Here is a 17,066-nt window from a genome sequence, read left to right on the forward strand (position 1 = left end):
TGTCACTGAGGACTAACAGTGTCCCCTCCCTCCTCGTCACTGAGGACTAACAGTGTCCCCCTCCCTCCTCGTCACTGAGGACTAACAGTGTCCCCCTCCCTCCTCGTCACTGAGGACTAACAGTGTCCCCCTCCATCCTCGTCACTGAGTACTAACAGTGTCCCCTCCCTCCTCCTCACTGAGGACTAACAGTGTCCCCTCCCTCCTCCTCACTGAGGACTAACAGTGTCCCCCTCCCTCCTCGTCACTGAGGACTAACAGTGTCCCCCTCCCTCCTCGTCACTGAGGACTAACAGTGTCCCCCTCCCTCCTCGTCACTGAGAACTAACAGTGTCACCCTCCCTCCTCGTCACTGAGGACTAACAGTGTCCCCTCCCTCCTCCTCACTGAGGACTAACAGTGCCCCCCCCCCTCCTCGTCACTGAGGACTAACAGTGTCCCCTCCCTCCTTATCACTGAGAGGACTAACAGTGTCCCCCTCCCTCCTCGTCACTGAGAGGACTAACAGTGTGCCCTCCCTCCTCGTCACACTGAGGACTAACTGTGTCCCCTCCCTCCTCCTCACTGAGGACTAACAGTGTCCCCTCCCTCCTCCTCACTGAGGACTAACAGTGTCCCCCTCCCTCCTCGTCACTGAGAGGACTAACAGTGTCCCCCTCCCTCCTCCTCACTGAGGACTAACAGTGTCCCCTCCCTCCTCCTCACTGAGAGGACTAACAGTGTCCCATCCCTCCTCCTCACTGAGAGGACTAACAGTGTCCCCTCCCTCCTCGTCACTGAGGACTAACAGTGTCCCATCCCTCCTCGCCACTGAGGACTAACAGTGTCCCTTCCCTCCTCATCACTGAGGACTAACAGTGTCACCCTCCCTCTTCGTCACTGAGGACTAACAGTGTCCCCCTCCCTCCTCCTCACTGAGGACTAACAGTGTCTCCCTCCCTCCTCCTCATTGAGGACTAACAGTGTCCCCCCCCTCATCATCACTGAGGACTAACAGTGTCCCCTCCCTCCTTATCACTGAGAGGACTAACAGTGTCCCCTCCCTCCTCGTCACTGAGAGGACTAACAGTGTCCCCTCCATCCTCGTCACACTGAGGACTAACAGTGTCCCCACCCTCCTCCTCACTGAGGACTAACAGTGTCCCCTCCCTCTTCGTCACTGAGGACTAACAGTGTCCCCTCCCTCCTTATCACTGAGAGGACTAACAGTGTCCCCTCCCTCCTCCACACTGATGACTAACAGTGTCCCCTCCCTCCTTATCACTGAGAGGACTAACAGTGTCCCCCTCCCTCCTCCACACTGAGGACTAACAGTGTCCCCTCCCTCCTCCTCACTGAGGACTAACAGTGTCCCCCTCCCTCCTCGTCACTGAGAGGACTAACAGTGCCCCCCCCCCTCCTTGTCACTGAGGACTAACAGTGTCCCCTCCCTCCTCGTCACTGAGGACTAACAGTGTCCCCTCCCTCCTCGTCACTGAGGACTAACAGTGTCCCCCTCCCTCCTCCTCACTGAGGACTAACAGTGTCCCCCTCCCTCCTCGTCACACTGAGGACTAACAGTCCCCTCCCTCCTCCTCACTGATAGGAATAACAGTGTCCCCTCCCTCCTCGTCACTGAGAGGACTAACAGTGTCCCCTCCCTCCTCGTCACTGAGAGGACTAACAGTGTCCCCTCCCTCATCGTCACTGAGGACTAACAGTGTCCCCTCCCTCATCGTCACTGATGACTAACAGTGTACCCCTCCCTCCTCGTCACTGAGGACTAACAGTGTCCCCCTCCCTCCTCGTCACTGAGAGGACTAACAGTGTCCCCTCCCTCCTCGTCACTGAGGACTAACAGTGTCCCCCTCCCTCCTCCTCACTGAGGACTAACAGTGTCCCCTCCCTCCTCATCACTGAGGAGTAACAGTGTCCCCTCCCTCCTCCTCACTGAGGACTAACAGTGTCCCCCTCCCTCCTTGTCACTGAGGACTAACAGTGTCCCCTCCCTCCTCGTCACTGAGGACTAACAGTGTCCCCCTCCCTCCTCGTCACTGAGGACTAACAGTGTCCCCCTCCCTCCTCATCACTGAGGACTAACAGTGTCCCCCTCCATCCTCGTCACTGAGTACTAACAGTGTCCCCTCCCTCCTCCTCACTGAGGACTAACAGTGTCCCCTCCCTCCTCCTCACTGAGGACTAACAGTGTCCCCTCCCTCCTCCTCACTGAGGACTAACAGTGTCCCCCTCCCTCCTCGTCACTGAGAGGACTAACAGTGCCCCCCCCCCTCCTTGTCACTGAGGACTAACAGTGTCCCCTCCCTCCTCCTCACTGAGGACTAACAGTGTCTCCCTCCCTCCTCCTCATTGAGGACTAACAGTGTCCCCCCCCTCATCATCACTGAGGACTAACAGTGTCCCCTCCCTCCTTATCACTGAGAGGACTAACAGTGTCCCCTCCCTCCTCGTCACTGAGAGGACTAACAGTGTCCCCTCCATCCTCGTCACACTGAGGACTAACAGTGTCCCCACCCTCCTCCTCACTGAGGACTAACAGTGTCCCCTCCCTCTTCGTCACTGAGGACTAACAGTGTCCCCTCCCTCCTTATCACTGAGAGGACTAACAGTGTCCCCTCCCTCCTCCACACTGATGACTAACAGTGTCCCCTCCCTCCTTATCACTGAGAGGACTAACAGTGTCCCCCTCCCTCCTCCACACTGAGGACTAACAGTGTCCCCTCCCTCCTCCTCACTGAGGACTAACATTGTCCCCCTCCCTCCTCGTCACTGAGAGGACTAACAGTGCCCCCCCCCTCCTTGTCACTGAGGACTAACAGTGTCCCATCCCTCCTCGTCACTGAGGACTAACAGTGTCCCCTCCCTCCTCGTCACTGAGGACTAACAGTGTCCCCCTCCCTCCTCCTCACTGAGGACTAACAGTGTCCCCCTCCCTCCTCGTCACACTGAGGACTAACAGTCCCCTCCCTCCTCCTCACTGATAGGAATAACAGTGTCCCCTCCCTCCTCGTCACTGAGAGGACTAACAGTGTCCCCTCCCTCCTCGTCACTGAGAGGACTAACAGTGTCCCCTCCCTCATCGTCACTGAGGACTAACAGTGTCCCCTCCCTCATCGTCACTGATGACTAACAGTGTACCCCTCCCTCCTCGTCACTGAGGACTAACAGTGTCCCCCTCCCTCCTCGTCACTGAGAGGACTAACAGTGTCCCCTCCCTCCTCGTCACTGAGGACTAACAGTGTCCCCCTCCCTCCTCCTCACTGAGGACTAACAGTGTCCCCTCCCTCCTCATCACTGAGGAGTAACAGTGTCCCCTCCCTCCTCCTCACTGAGGACTAACAGTGTCCCCCTCCCTCATTGTCACTGAGGACTAACAGTGTCCCCTCCCTCCTCGTCACTGAGGACTAACAGTGTCCCCCTCCCTCCTCGTCACTGAGGACTAACAGTGTCCCCCTCCCTCCTCATCACTGAGGACTAACAGTGTCCCCCTCCATCCTCGTCACTGAGTACTAACAGTGTCCCCTCCCTCCTCCTCACTGAGGACTAACAGTGTCCCCTCCCTCCTCCTCACTGAGGACTAACAGTGTCCCCCTCCCTCCTCGTCACTGAGGACTAACAGTGTCCCCCTCCCTCCTCATCACTGAGGACTAACAGTGTCCCATCCCTCCTCCTCACTGAGGACTAACAGTGTCTCCTCCCTCCTCATCACTGAGGACTAACAGTGTCCCCTCCCTCCTCGTCACTTAGGACTAACAGTGTCCCCCTCCCTCCTCGTCACTGAGGACTAACAGTGTCCCCTCCCTCTTCCTCACTGAGGACTAACAGTGTCCCCTCCCTCCTTATCACTGAGAAGACTAACAGTGTCCCCCTCCCTCATCCACACTGAGGACTAACAGTGTCCCCTCCCTCCTTATCACTGAGAGGACTAACAGTGTCCCCCTCCCTCCTCCACACTGAGGACTAACAGTGTCCCCTCCCTCCTCGTCACTGAGAGGACTAACAGTGTCCCCTCCCTCCTCATCACTGAGAGGACTAACAGTGTCCCCTCCCTCCTCATCACTGAGAGGACTAACAGTGTCCCCTCCCTCCTCGTCACTGAGGACTAACAGTGTCCCCTCCCTCCTCGTCACTGAGAGGACTAACAGTGTCCCCTCCCTCCTCGTCACTGAAGACTAACAGTGTCCCCTCCTTCCTCGTCACTAAGGACTAACAGTGTCCCCCTCCCTCCTCGTCACTGAGGACTAACAGTGTCCCATCCCTCCTCATCACTGAGGACTAACAGTGTCCCCTCCCTCCTTGTCACTGAGGACTAACAGTGTCCCCCTCCCTCCTCCTCACTGAGGACTAACAGTATCCCCTCCTTCCTCGTCACTGAGAGGACTAACAGTGTCCCCTCCCTCCTCCTCACTGAGGACTAACAGTGTCCCCCTCCCTCCTTGTCACTGAGGACTAACAGTGTCCCCTCCCTCCTCGTCACTGAGGACTAACAGTGTCCCCCTCCCTCCTCGTCACTGAGGACTAACAGTGTCCCCCTCCCTCCTCGTCACTGACGACTAACAGTGTCCCCCTCCATCCTCGTCACTGAGTACTAACAGTGTCCCCTCCCTCCTCCTCACTGAGGACTAACAGTGTCCCCTCCCTCCTCCTCACTGAGGACTAACAGTGTCCCCCTCCCTCCTCGTCACTGAGGACTAACAGTGTCCCCCTCCCTCCTCCTCACTGAGGACTAACAGTGTCTCCCTCCCTCCTCCTCATTGAGGACTAACAGTGTCCCCCCCCTCATCATCACTGAGGACTAACAGTGTCCCCTCCCTCCTTATCACTGAGAGGACTAACAGTGTCCCCTCCCTCCTCGTCACTGAGAGGACTAACAGTGTCCCCTCCCTCCTCATCACTGAGGAGTAACAGTGTCCCCTCCCTCCTCCTCACTGAGGACTAACAGTGTCCCCCTCCCTCCTTGTCACTGAGGACTAACAGTGTCCCCCTCCCTCCTCGTCACTGAGAGGACTAACAGTGTCCCCCTCCCTCCTCCTCACTGAGGACTAACAGTGTCCCCTCCCTCCTCCTCACTGAGAGGACTAACAGTGTCCCATCCCTCCTCCTCACTGAGAGGACTAACAGTGTCCCCTCCCTCCTCGTCACTGAGGACTAACAGTGTCCCATCCCTCCTCGCCACTGAGGACTAACAGTGTCCCTTCCCTCCTCATCACTGAGGACTAACAGTGTCACCCTCCCTCTTCGTCACTGAGGACTAACAGTGTCCCCCTCCCTCCTCCTCACTGAGGACTAACAGTGTCTCCCTCCCTCCTCCTCATTGAGGACTAACAGTGTCCCCCCCCTCATCATCACTGAGGACTAACAGTGTCCCCTCCCTCCTTATCACTGAGAGGACTAACAGTGTCCCCTCCCTCCTCGTCACTGAGAGGACTAACAGTGTCCCCTCCATCCTCGTCACACTGAGGACTAACAGTGTCCCCACCCTCCTCCTCACTGAGGACTAACAGTGTCCCCTCCCTCTTCGTCACTGAGGACTAACAGTGTCCCCTCCCTCCTTATCACTGAGAGGACTAACAGTGTCCCCTCCCTCCTCCACACTGATGACTAACAGTGTCCCCTCCCTCCTTATCACTGAGAGGACTAACAGTGTCCCCCTCCCTCCTCCACACTGAGGACTAACAGTGTCCCCTCCCTCCTCCTCACTGAGGACTAACAGTGTCCCCCTCCCTCCTCGTCACTGAGAGGACTAACAGTGCCCCCCCCCCTCCTTGTCACTGAGGACTAACAGTGTCCCCTCCCTCCTCGTCACTGAGGACTAACAGTGTCCCCTCCCTCCTCGTCACTGAGGACTAACAGTGTCCCCCTCCCTCCTCCTCACTGAGGACTAACAGTGTCCCCCTCCCTCCTCGTCACACTGAGGACTAACAGTCCCCTCCCTCCTCCTCACTGATAGGAATAACAGTGTCCCCTCCCTCCTCGTCACTGAGAGGACTAACAGTGTCCCCTCCCTCCTCGTCACTGAGAGGACTAACAGTGTCCCCTCCCTCATCGTCACTGAGGACTAACAGTGTCCCCTCCCTCATCGTCACTGATGACTAACAGTGTACCCCTCCCTCCTCGTCACTGAGGACTAACAGTGTCCCCCTCCCTCCTCGTCACTGAGAGGACTAACAGTGTCCCCTCCCTCCTCGTCACTGAGGACTAACAGTGTCCCCCTCCCTCCTCCTCACTGAGGACTAACAGTGTCCCCTCCCTCCTCATCACTGAGGAGTAACAGTGTCCCCTCCCTCCTCCTCACTGAGGACTAACAGTGTCCCCCTCCCTCCTTGTCACTGAGGACTAACAGTGTCCCCTCCCTCCTCGTCACTGAGGACTAACAGTGTCCCCCTCCCTCCTCGTCACTGAGGACTAACAGTGTCCCCCTCCCTCCTCATCACTGAGGACTAACAGTGTCCCCCTCCATCCTCGTCACTGAGTACTAACAGTGTCCCCTCCCTCCTCCTCACTGAGGACTAACAGTGTCCCCTCCCTCCTCCTCACTGAGGACTAACAGTGTCCCCTCCCTCCTCCTCACTGAGGACTAACAGTGTCCCCCTCCCTCCTCGTCACTGAGAGGACTAACAGTGCCCCCCCCCCTCCTTGTCACTGAGGACTAACAGTGTCCCCTCCCTCCTCCTCACTGAGGACTAACAGTGTCTCCCTCCCTCCTCCTCATTGAGGACTAACAGTGTCCCCCCCCTCATCATCACTGAGGACTAACAGTGTCCCCTCCCTCCTTATCACTGAGAGGACTAACAGTGTCCCCTCCCTCCTCGTCACTGAGAGGACTAACAGTGTCCCCTCCATCCTCGTCACACTGAGGACTAACAGTGTCCCCACCCTCCTCCTCACTGAGGACTAACAGTGTCCCCTCCCTCTTCGTCACTGAGGACTAACAGTGTCCCCTCCCTCCTTATCACTGAGAGGACTAACAGTGTCCCCTCCCTCCTCCACACTGATGACTAACAGTGTCCCCTCCCTCCTTATCACTGAGAGGACTAACAGTGTCCCCCTCCCTCCTCCACACTGAGGACTAACAGTGTCCCCTCCCTCCTCCTCACTGAGGACTAACATTGTCCCCCTCCCTCCTCGTCACTGAGAGGACTAACAGTGCCCCCCCCCTCCTTGTCACTGAGGACTAACAGTGTCCCATCCCTCCTCGTCACTGAGGACTAACAGTGTCCCCTCCCTCCTCGTCACTGAGGACTAACAGTGTCCCCCTCCCTCCTCCTCACTGAGGACTAACAGTGTCCCCCTCCCTCCTCGTCACACTGAGGACTAACAGTCCCCTCCCTCCTCCTCACTGATAGGAATAACAGTGTCCCCTCCCTCCTCGTCACTGAGAGGACTAACAGTGTCCCCTCCCTCCTCGTCACTGAGAGGACTAACAGTGTCCCCTCCCTCATCGTCACTGAGGACTAACAGTGTCCCCTCCCTCATCGTCACTGATGACTAACAGTGTACCCCTCCCTCCTCGTCACTGAGGACTAACAGTGTCCCCCTCCCTCCTCGTCACTGAGAGGACTAACAGTGTCCCCTCCCTCCTCGTCACTGAGGACTAACAGTGTCCCCCTCCCTCCTCCTCACTGAGGACTAACAGTGTCCCCTCCCTCCTCATCACTGAGGAGTAACAGTGTCCCCTCCCTCCTCCTCACTGAGGACTAACAGTGTCCCCCTCCCTCATTGTCACTGAGGACTAACAGTGTCCCCTCCCTCCTCGTCACTGAGGACTAACAGTGTCCCCCTCCCTCCTCGTCACTGAGGACTAACAGTGTCCCCCTCCCTCCTCATCACTGAGGACTAACAGTGTCCCCCTCCATCCTCGTCACTGAGTACTAACAGTGTCCCCTCCCTCCTCCTCACTGAGGACTAACAGTGTCCCCTCCCTCCTCCTCACTGAGGACTAACAGTGTCCCCCTCCCTCCTCGTCACTGAGGACTAACAGTGTCCCCCTCCCTCCTCATCACTGAGGACTAACAGTGTCCCATCCCTCCTCCTCACTGAGGACTAACAGTGTCTCCTCCCTCCTCATCACTGAGGACTAACAGTGTCCCCTCCCTCCTCGTCACTTAGGACTAACAGTGTCCCCCTCCCTCCTCGTCACTGAGGACTAACAGTGTCCCCTCCCTCTTCCTCACTGAGGACTAACAGTGTCCCCTCCCTCCTTATCACTGAGAAGACTAACAGTGTCCCCCTCCCTCATCCACACTGAGGACTAACAGTGTCCCCTCCCTCCTTATCACTGAGAGGACTAACAGTGTCCCCCTCCCTCCTCCACACTGAGGACTAACAGTGTCCCCTCCCTCCTCGTCACTGAGAGGACTAACAGTGTCCCCTCCCTCCTCATCACTGAGAGGACTAACAGTGTCCCCTCCCTCCTCATCACTGAGAGGACTAACAGTGTCCCCTCCCTCCTCGTCACTGAGGACTAACAGTGTCCCCTCCCTCCTCGTCACTGAGAGGACTAACAGTGTCCCCTCCCTCCTCGTCACTGAAGACTAACAGTGTCCCCTCCTTCCTCGTCACTAAGGACTAACAGTGTCCCCCTCCCTCCTCGTCACTGAGGACTAACAGTGTCCCATCCCTCCTCATCACTGAGGACTAACAGTGTCCCCTCCCTCCTTGTCACTGAGGACTAACAGTGTCCCCCTCCCTCCTCCTCACTGAGGACTAACAGTATCCCCTCCTTCCTCGTCACTGAGAGGACTAACAGTGTCCCCTCCCTCCTCCTCACTGAGGACTAACAGTGTCCCCCTCCCTCCTTGTCACTGAGGACTAACAGTGTCCCCTCCCTCCTCGTCACTGAGGACTAACAGTGTCCCCCTCCCTCCTCGTCACTGAGGACTAACAGTGTCCCCCTCCCTCCTCGTCACTGACGACTAACAGTGTCCCCCTCCATCCTCGTCACTGAGTACTAACAGTGTCCCCTCCCTCCTCCTCACTGAGGACTAACAGTGTCCCCTCCCTCCTCCTCACTGAGGACTAACAGTGTCCCCCTCCCTCCTCGTCACTGAGGACTAACAGTGTCCCCCTCCCTCCTCCTCACTGAGGACTAACAGTGTCTCCCTCCCTCCTCCTCATTGAGGACTAACAGTGTCCCCCCCCTCATCATCACTGAGGACTAACAGTGTCCCCTCCCTCCTTATCACTGAGAGGACTAACAGTGTCCCCTCCCTCCTCGTCACTGAGAGGACTAACAGTGTCCCCTCCATCCTCGTCACACTGAGGACTAACAGTGTCCCCACCCTCCTCCTCACTGAGGACTAACAGTGTCCCCTCCCTCTTCGTCACTGAGGACTAACAGTGTCCCCTCCCTCCTTATCACTGAGAGGACTAACAGTGTCCCCTCCCTCCTCCACACTGATGACTAACAGTGTCCCCTCCCTCCTCCACACTGAGGACTAACAGTGTCCCCTCCCTCCTCCTCACTGAGGACTAACAGTGTCCCCCTCCCTCCTCGTCACTGAGAGGACTAACAGTGCCCCCCCCCCTCCTTGTCACTGAGGACTAACAGTGTCCCCTCCCTCCTCGTCACTGAGGACTAACAGTGTCCCCTCCCTCCTCGTCACTGAGGACTAACAGTGTCCCCCTCCCTCCTCCTCACTGAGGACTAACAGTGTCCCCCTCCCTCCTCGTCACACTGAGGACTAACAGTGTCCCCTCCCTCCTCCTCACTGATAGGAATAACAGTGTCCCCTCCCTCCTCGTCACTGAGAGGACTAACAGTGTCCCCTCCCTCCTCGTCACTGAGAGGACTAACAGTGTCCCCTCCCTCATCGTCACTGAGGACTAACAGTGTCCCCTCCCTCATCGTCACTGAGGATTAACAGTGTACCCCTCCCTCCTCGTCACTGAGGACTAACAGTGTCCCCCTCCCTCCTCGTCACTGAGAGGACTAACAGTGTCCCCTCCCTCCTCGTCACTGAGGACTAACAGTGTCCCCCTCCCTCCTCCTCACTGAGGACTAACAGTGTCCCCTCCCTCCTCATCACTGAGGACTAACAGTGTCCCCTCCCTCCTCCTCACTGAGGACTAACAGTGTCCCCCTCCCTCCTCGTCACTGAGGACTAACAGTGTCCCATCCCTCCTCGTCACTGAGGACTAACAGTGTCCCCCTCCCTCCTCGTCACTGAGGACTAACAGTGTCCCCCTCCCTCCTCGTCACTGAGGACTAACAGTGTCCCCCTCCATCCTCGTCACTGAGTACTAACAGTGTCCCCTCCCTCCTCCTCACTGAGGACTAACAGTGTCCCCTCCCTCCTCCTCACTGAGGACTAACAGTGTCCCCCTCCCTCCTCGTCACTGAGGACTAACAGTGTCCCCCTCCCTCCTCGTCACTGAGGACTAACAGTGTCCCATCCCTCCTCCTCACTGAGGACTAACAGTGTCTCCTCCCTCCTCATCACTGAGGACTAACAGTGTCCCCTCCCTCCTCGTCACTTAGGACTAACAGTGTCCCCCTCCCTCCTCGTCACTGAGGACTAACAGTGTCCCCTCCCTCTTCCTCACTGAGGACTAACAGTGTCCCCTCCCTCCTTATCACTGAGAAGACTAACAGTGTCCCCCTCCCTCATCCACACTGAGGACTAACAGTGTCCCCTCCCTCCTTATCACTGAGAGGACTAACAGTGTCCCCCTCCCTCCTCCACACTGAGGACTAACAGTGTCCCCTCCCTCCTCGTCACTGAGAGGACTAACAGTGTCCCCTCCCTCCTCGTCACTGAGAGGACTAACAGTGTCCCCTCCCTCCTCATCACTGAGAGGACTAACAGTGTCCCCTCCCTCCTCGTCACTGAGGACTAACAGTGTCCCCTCCCTCCTCGTCACTGAGAGGACTAACAGTGTCCCCTCCCTCCTCGTCACTGAAGACTAACAGTGTCCCCTCCTTCCTCGTCACTAAGGACTAACAGTGTCCCCCTCCCTCCTCGTCACTGAGGACTAACAGTGTCCCCTCCCTCCTCATCACTGAGGACTAACAGTGTCCCCTCCCTCCTTGTCACTGAGGACTAACAGTGTCCCCCTCCCTCCTCCTCACTGAGGACTAACAGTATCCCCTCCTTCCTCGTCACTGAGAGGACTAACAGTGTCCCCTCCCTCCTCCTCACTGAGGACTAACAGTGTCCCCCTCCATCCTCGTCACTGAGTACTAACAGTGTCCCCTCCCTCCTCCTCACTGAGGACTAACAGTGTCCCCTCCCTCCTCCTCACTGAGGACTAACAGTGTCCCCCTCCCTCCTCGTCACTGAGGACTAACAGTGTCCCCCTCCCTCCTCGTCACTGAGGACTAACAGTGTCCCATCCCTCCTCCTCACTGAGGACTAACAGTGTCTCCTCCCTCCTCATCACTGAGGACTAACAGTGTCCCCTCCCTCCTCGTCACTTAGGACTAACAGTGTCCCCCTCCCTCCTCGTCACTGAGGACTAACAGTGTCCCCTCCCTCTTCCTCACTGAGGACTAACAGTGTCCCCTCCCTCCTTATCACTGAGAAGACTAACAGTGTCCCCCTCCCTCATCCACACTGAGGACTAACAGTGTCCCCTCCCTCCTTATCACTGAGAGGACTAACAGTGTCCCCCTCCCTCCTCCACACTGAGGACTAACAGTGTCCCCTCCCTCCTCGTCACTGAGAGGACTAACAGTGTCCCCTCCCTCCTCGTCACTGAGAGGACTAACAGTGTCCCCTCCCTCCTCATCACTGAGAGGACTAACAGTGTCCCCTCCCTCCTCGTCACTGAGGACTAACAGTGTCCCCTCCCTCCTCGTCACTGAGAGGACTAACAGTGTCCCCTCCCTCCTCGTCACTGAAGACTAACAGTGTCCCCTCCTTCCTCGTCACTAAGGACTAACAGTGTCCCCCTCCCTCCTCGTCACTGAGGACTAACAGTGTCCCCTCCCTCCTCATCACTGAGGACTAACAGTGTCCCCTCCCTCCTTGTCACTGAGGACTAACAGTGTCCCCCTCCCTCCTCCTCACTGAGGACTAACAGTATCCCCTCCTTCCTCGTCACTGAGAGGACTAACAGTGTCCCCTCCCTCCTCCTCACTGAGGACTAACAGTGTCCCCCTCCCTCCTTGTCACTGAGGACTAACAGTGTCCCCTCCCTCCTCGTCACTGAGGACTAACAGTGTCCCCCTCCCTCCTCGTCACTGAGGACTAACAGTGTCCCCCTCCCTCCTCGTCACTGAGGACTAACAGTGTCCCCCTCCATCCTCGTCACTGAGTACTAACAGTGTCCCCTCCCTCCTCCTCACTGAGGACTAACAGTGTCCCCTCCCTCCTCCTCACTGAGGACTAACAGTGTCCCCCTCCCTCCTCGTCACTGAGGACTAACAGTGTCCCCCTCCCTCCTCGTCACTGAGGACTAACAGTGTCCCATCCCTCCTCCTCACTGAGGACTAACAGTGTCTCCTCCCTCCTCATCACTGAGGACTAACAGTGTCCCCTCCCTCCTCGTCACTTAGGACTAACAGTGTCCCCCTCCCTCCTCGTCACTGAGGACTAACAGTGTCCCCTCCCTCTTCCTCACTGAGGACTAACAGTGTCCCCTCCCTCCTTATCACTGAGAAGACTAACAGTGTCCCCCTCCCTCATCCACACTGAGGACTAACAGTGTCCCCTCCCTCCTTATCACTGAGAGGACTAACAGTGTCCCCCTCCCTCCTCCACACTGAGGACTAACAGTGTCCCATCCCTCCTCGTCACTGAGAGGACTAACAGTGTCCCCTCCCTCCTCGTCACTGAGAGGACTAACAGTGTCCCCTCCCTCCTCATCACTGAGAGGACTAACAGTGTCCCCTCCCTCCTCGTCACTGAGGACTAACAGTGTCCCCTCCCTCCTCGTCACTGAGAGGACTAACAGTGTCCCCTCCCTCCTCGTCACTGAAGACTAACAGTGTCCCCTCCTTCCTCGTCACTAAGGACTAACAGTGTCCCCCTCCCTCCTCGTCACTGAGGACTAACAGTGTCCCCTCCCTCCTCATCACTGAGGACTAACAGTGTCCCCTCCCTCCTTGTCACTGAGGACTAACAGTGTCCCCCTCCCTCCTCCTCACTGAGGACTAACAGTATCCCCTCCTTCCTCGTCACTGAGAGGACTAACAGTGTCCGCCTCCTTCCTCGTCACTGAGGACTAACAGTGTCCCCTCCCTCCTCCTCACTGAGGACTAACAGTGTCCCCTCCCTCCTCCTCACTGAGGACTAACAGTGTCCCCTCCCTCCTTATCACTGAGAGGACTAACAGTGTCCCCTCCCTCCTCATCACTGAGGACTAACAGTGTCTCCCTCCCTCCTCCTCACTGAGGACTAACAGTGTCCCCCCCCTCCTCATCACTGAGGACTAACAGTGTCCCCTCCCTCCTCCTCACTGAGGACTAACAGTGTCCCCCCTCCTCGTCAATGAGGACTAACAGTGTCCCCTCCCTCCTTATCACTGAGAGAACTAACAGTGTCCCCCTCCCTCCTCGTCACTGAGAGGACTAACTGTGTCCCCTCCCTCCTCCTCACTGAGGACTAACAGTGTCCCCTCCCTCTTCGTCACTGAGGACTAACAGTGTCCCCTCCCTCCTTATCACTGAGAGGACTAACAGTGTCCCCCTCCCTTCTCCACACTGAGGACTAACAGTGTCCCCTCCCTCCTTATCACTGAGAGGACTAACAGTGTCCCCTCCCTCCTCCTCACTGAGGACTAACAGTGTCCCCCTCCCTCCTCGTCACTGAGAGGACTAACAGTGTCCCCCTCCCTCCTCCTCACTGAGGACTAACAGTGTCCCCTCCCTCCTCCTCACTGAGAGGACTAACAGTGTCCCCTCCCTCCTCCTCACCGAGAGGACTAACAGTGTCCCCTCCCTCCTCACTGAGGACTAACAGTGTCCCCCTCCCTCCTCCTCACTGAGGACTAACAGTGTCCCATCCCTCCTCGTCACTGAGGACTAACATTGTCCCCTCCCTCCTCGTCACTGAAGACTAACAGTGTCCCCCTCCCTCCTCCTCACTGAGGACTAACAGTGTCCCCCTCCCTCCTCCACACTGAGGACTAACAGTGTCCCCTCCCTCCTCGTCACTGAGAGGACTAACAGTGTCCCCTCCCTCCTCGTCACTGAGAGGACTAACAGTGTCCCCTCCCTCCTCATCACTGAGAGGACTAACAGTGTCCCCTCCCTCCTCCTCACTGAGGACTAACAGTGTCCCCTCTTTCCTCATCACTGAGAGGACTAACAGTGTCCCCCTCCCTCCTCGTCACTGAGGACTAACAGTGTCCCCCTCCCTCCTCGTAACTGAGAGGACTAACAGTGTCCCCTCCCTCCTCGTCACTGAAGACTAACAGTGTCCCCTCCTTCCTCGGCACTGAGGACTAACAGTGTCCCCCTCCCTCCTCGTCACTGAGGACTAACAGTGTCACCTCCCTCCTCCTCACTGAGGACTAACAGTGTCCCCTCCCTCCTCATCACTGAGGACTAACAGTGTCCCCTCCCTCCTTGTCACTGATGACTAACAGTGTCCCCTCCCTCCTCCTCACTGAGGACTAACAGTGTCCCCCTCCCTCCTCGTCACTGAGGACTAACAGTGTCCCCTCCCTCCTCGTCACTGAGGACTAACAGTGTCCCCCTCCCTCCTCGTCACTGAGGACTAACAGTGTCCCCCTCCCTCCTCGTCACTGAGAACTAACAGTGTCACCCTCCCTCCTCGTCACTGAGGACTAACAGTGTCCCCTCCCTCCTCCTCACTGAGGACTAACAGTGCCCCCCCCCCTCCTCGTCACTGAGGACTAACAGTGTCCCCTCCCTCCTTATCACTGAGAGGACTAACAGTGTCCCCCTCCCTCCTCGTCACTGAGAGGACTAACAGTGTGCCCTCCCTCCTCGTCACACTGAGGACTAACTGTGTCCCCTCCCTCCTCCTCACTGAGGACTAACAGTGTCCCCTCCCTCCTCCTCACTGAGGACTAACAGTGTCCCCCTCCCTCCTCGTCACTGAGAGGACTAACAGTGTCCCCCTCCCTCCTCCTCACTGAGGACTAACAGTGTCCCCTCCCTCCTCCTCACTGAGAGGACTAACAGTGTCCCATCCCTCCTCCTCACTGAGAGGACTAACAGTGTCCCCTCCCTCCTCGTCACTGAGGACTAACAGTGTCCCATCCCTCCTCGCCACTGAGGACTAACAGTGTCCCTTCCCTCCTCATCACTGAGGACTAACAGTGTCACCCTCCCTCTTCGTCACTGAGGACTAACAGTGTCCCCCTCCCTCCTCCTCACTGAGGACTAACAGTGTCTCCCTCCCTCCTCCTCATTGAGGACTAACAGTGTCCCCCCCCTCATCATCACTGAGGACTAACAGTGTCCCCTCCCTCCTTATCACTGAGAGGACTAACAGTGTCCCCTCCCTCCTCGTCACTGAGAGGACTAACAGTGTCCCCTCCATCCTCGTCACACTGAGGACTAACAGTGTCCCCACCCTCCTCCTCACTGAGGACTAACAGTGTCCCCTCCCTCTTCGTCACTGAGGACTAACAGTGTCCCCTCCCTCCTTATCACTGAGAGGACTAACAGTGTCCCCTCCCTCCTCCACACTGATGACTAACAGTGTCCCCTCCCTCCTTATCACTGAGAGGACTAACAGTGTCCCCCTCCCTCCTCCACACTGAGGACTAACAGTGTCCCCTCCCTCCTCCTCACTGAGGACTAACAGTGTCCCCCTCCCTCCTCGTCACTGAGAGGACTAACAGTGTCCCCTCCCTCCTCGTCACTGAGAGGACTAACAGTGTCCCCTCCCTCCTCATCACTGAGAGGACTAACAGTGTCCCCTCCCTCCTCGTCACTGAGGACTAACAGTGTCCCCTCCCTCCTCGTCACTGAGAGGACTAACAGTGTCCCCTCCCTCCTCGTCACTGAAGACTAACAGTGTCCCCTCCTTCCTCGTCACTAAGGACTAACAGTGTCCCCCTCCCTCCTCGTCACTGAGGACTAACAGTGTCCCCTCCCTCCTCATCACTGAGGACTAACAGTGTCCCCTCCCTCCTTGTCACTGAGGACTAACAGTGTCCCCCTCCCTCCTCCTCACTGAGGACTAACAGTATCCCCTCCTTCCTCGTCACTGAGAGGACTAACAGTGTCCGCCTCCTTCCTCGTCACTGAGGACTAACAGTGTCCCCTCCCTCCTCCTCACTGAGGACTAACAGTGTCCCCTCCCTCCTCCTCACTGAGGACTAACAGTGTCCCCTCCCTCCTTATCACTGAGAGGACTAACAGTGTCCCCTCCCTCCTCATCACTGAGGACTAACAGTGTCTCCCTCCCTCCTCCTCACTGAGGACTAACAGTGTCCCCCCCCTCCTCATCACTGAGGACTAACAGTGTCCCCTCCCTCCTCCTCACTGAGGACTAACAGTGTCCCCCCTCCTCGTCAATGAGGACTAACAGTGTCCCCTCCCTCCTTATCACTGAGAGGACTAACAGTGTCCCCCTCCCTCCTCGTCACTGAGAGGACTAACTGTGTCCCCTCCCTCCTCCTCACTGAGGACTAACAGTGTCCCCTCCCTCTTCGTCACTGAGGACTAACAGTGTCCCCTCCCTCCTTATCACTGAGAGGACTAACAGTGTCCCCCTCCCTTCTCCACACTGAGGACTAACAGTGTCCCCTCCCTCCTTATCACTGAGAGGACTAACAGTGTCCCCTCCCTCCTCCTCACTGAGGACTAACAGTGTCCCCCTCCCTCCTCGTCACTGAGAGGACTAACAGTGTCCCCCTCCCTCCTCCTCACTGAGGACTAACAGTGTCCCCTCCCTCCTCCTCACTGAGAGGACTAACAGTGTCCCCTCCCTCCTCCTCACCGAGAGGACTAACAGTGTCCCCTCCCTCCTCACTGAGGACTAACAGTGTCCCCCTCCCTCCTCCTCACTGAGGACTAACAGTGTCCCATCCCTCCTCGTCACTGAGGACTAACATTGTCCCCTCCCTCCTCGTCACTGAAGACTAACAGTGTCCCCCTCCCTCCTCCTCACTGAGGACTAACAGTGTCCCCCTCCCTCCTCCACACT

The sequence above is a fragment of the Notolepis coatsorum genome (assembly GCF_963971535.1).
Source record: "Notolepis coatsorum genome assembly, chromosome: 3".
Classification (NCBI taxonomy): Eukaryota; Metazoa; Chordata; class Actinopteri; order Aulopiformes; family Paralepididae; genus Notolepis; species Notolepis coatsorum.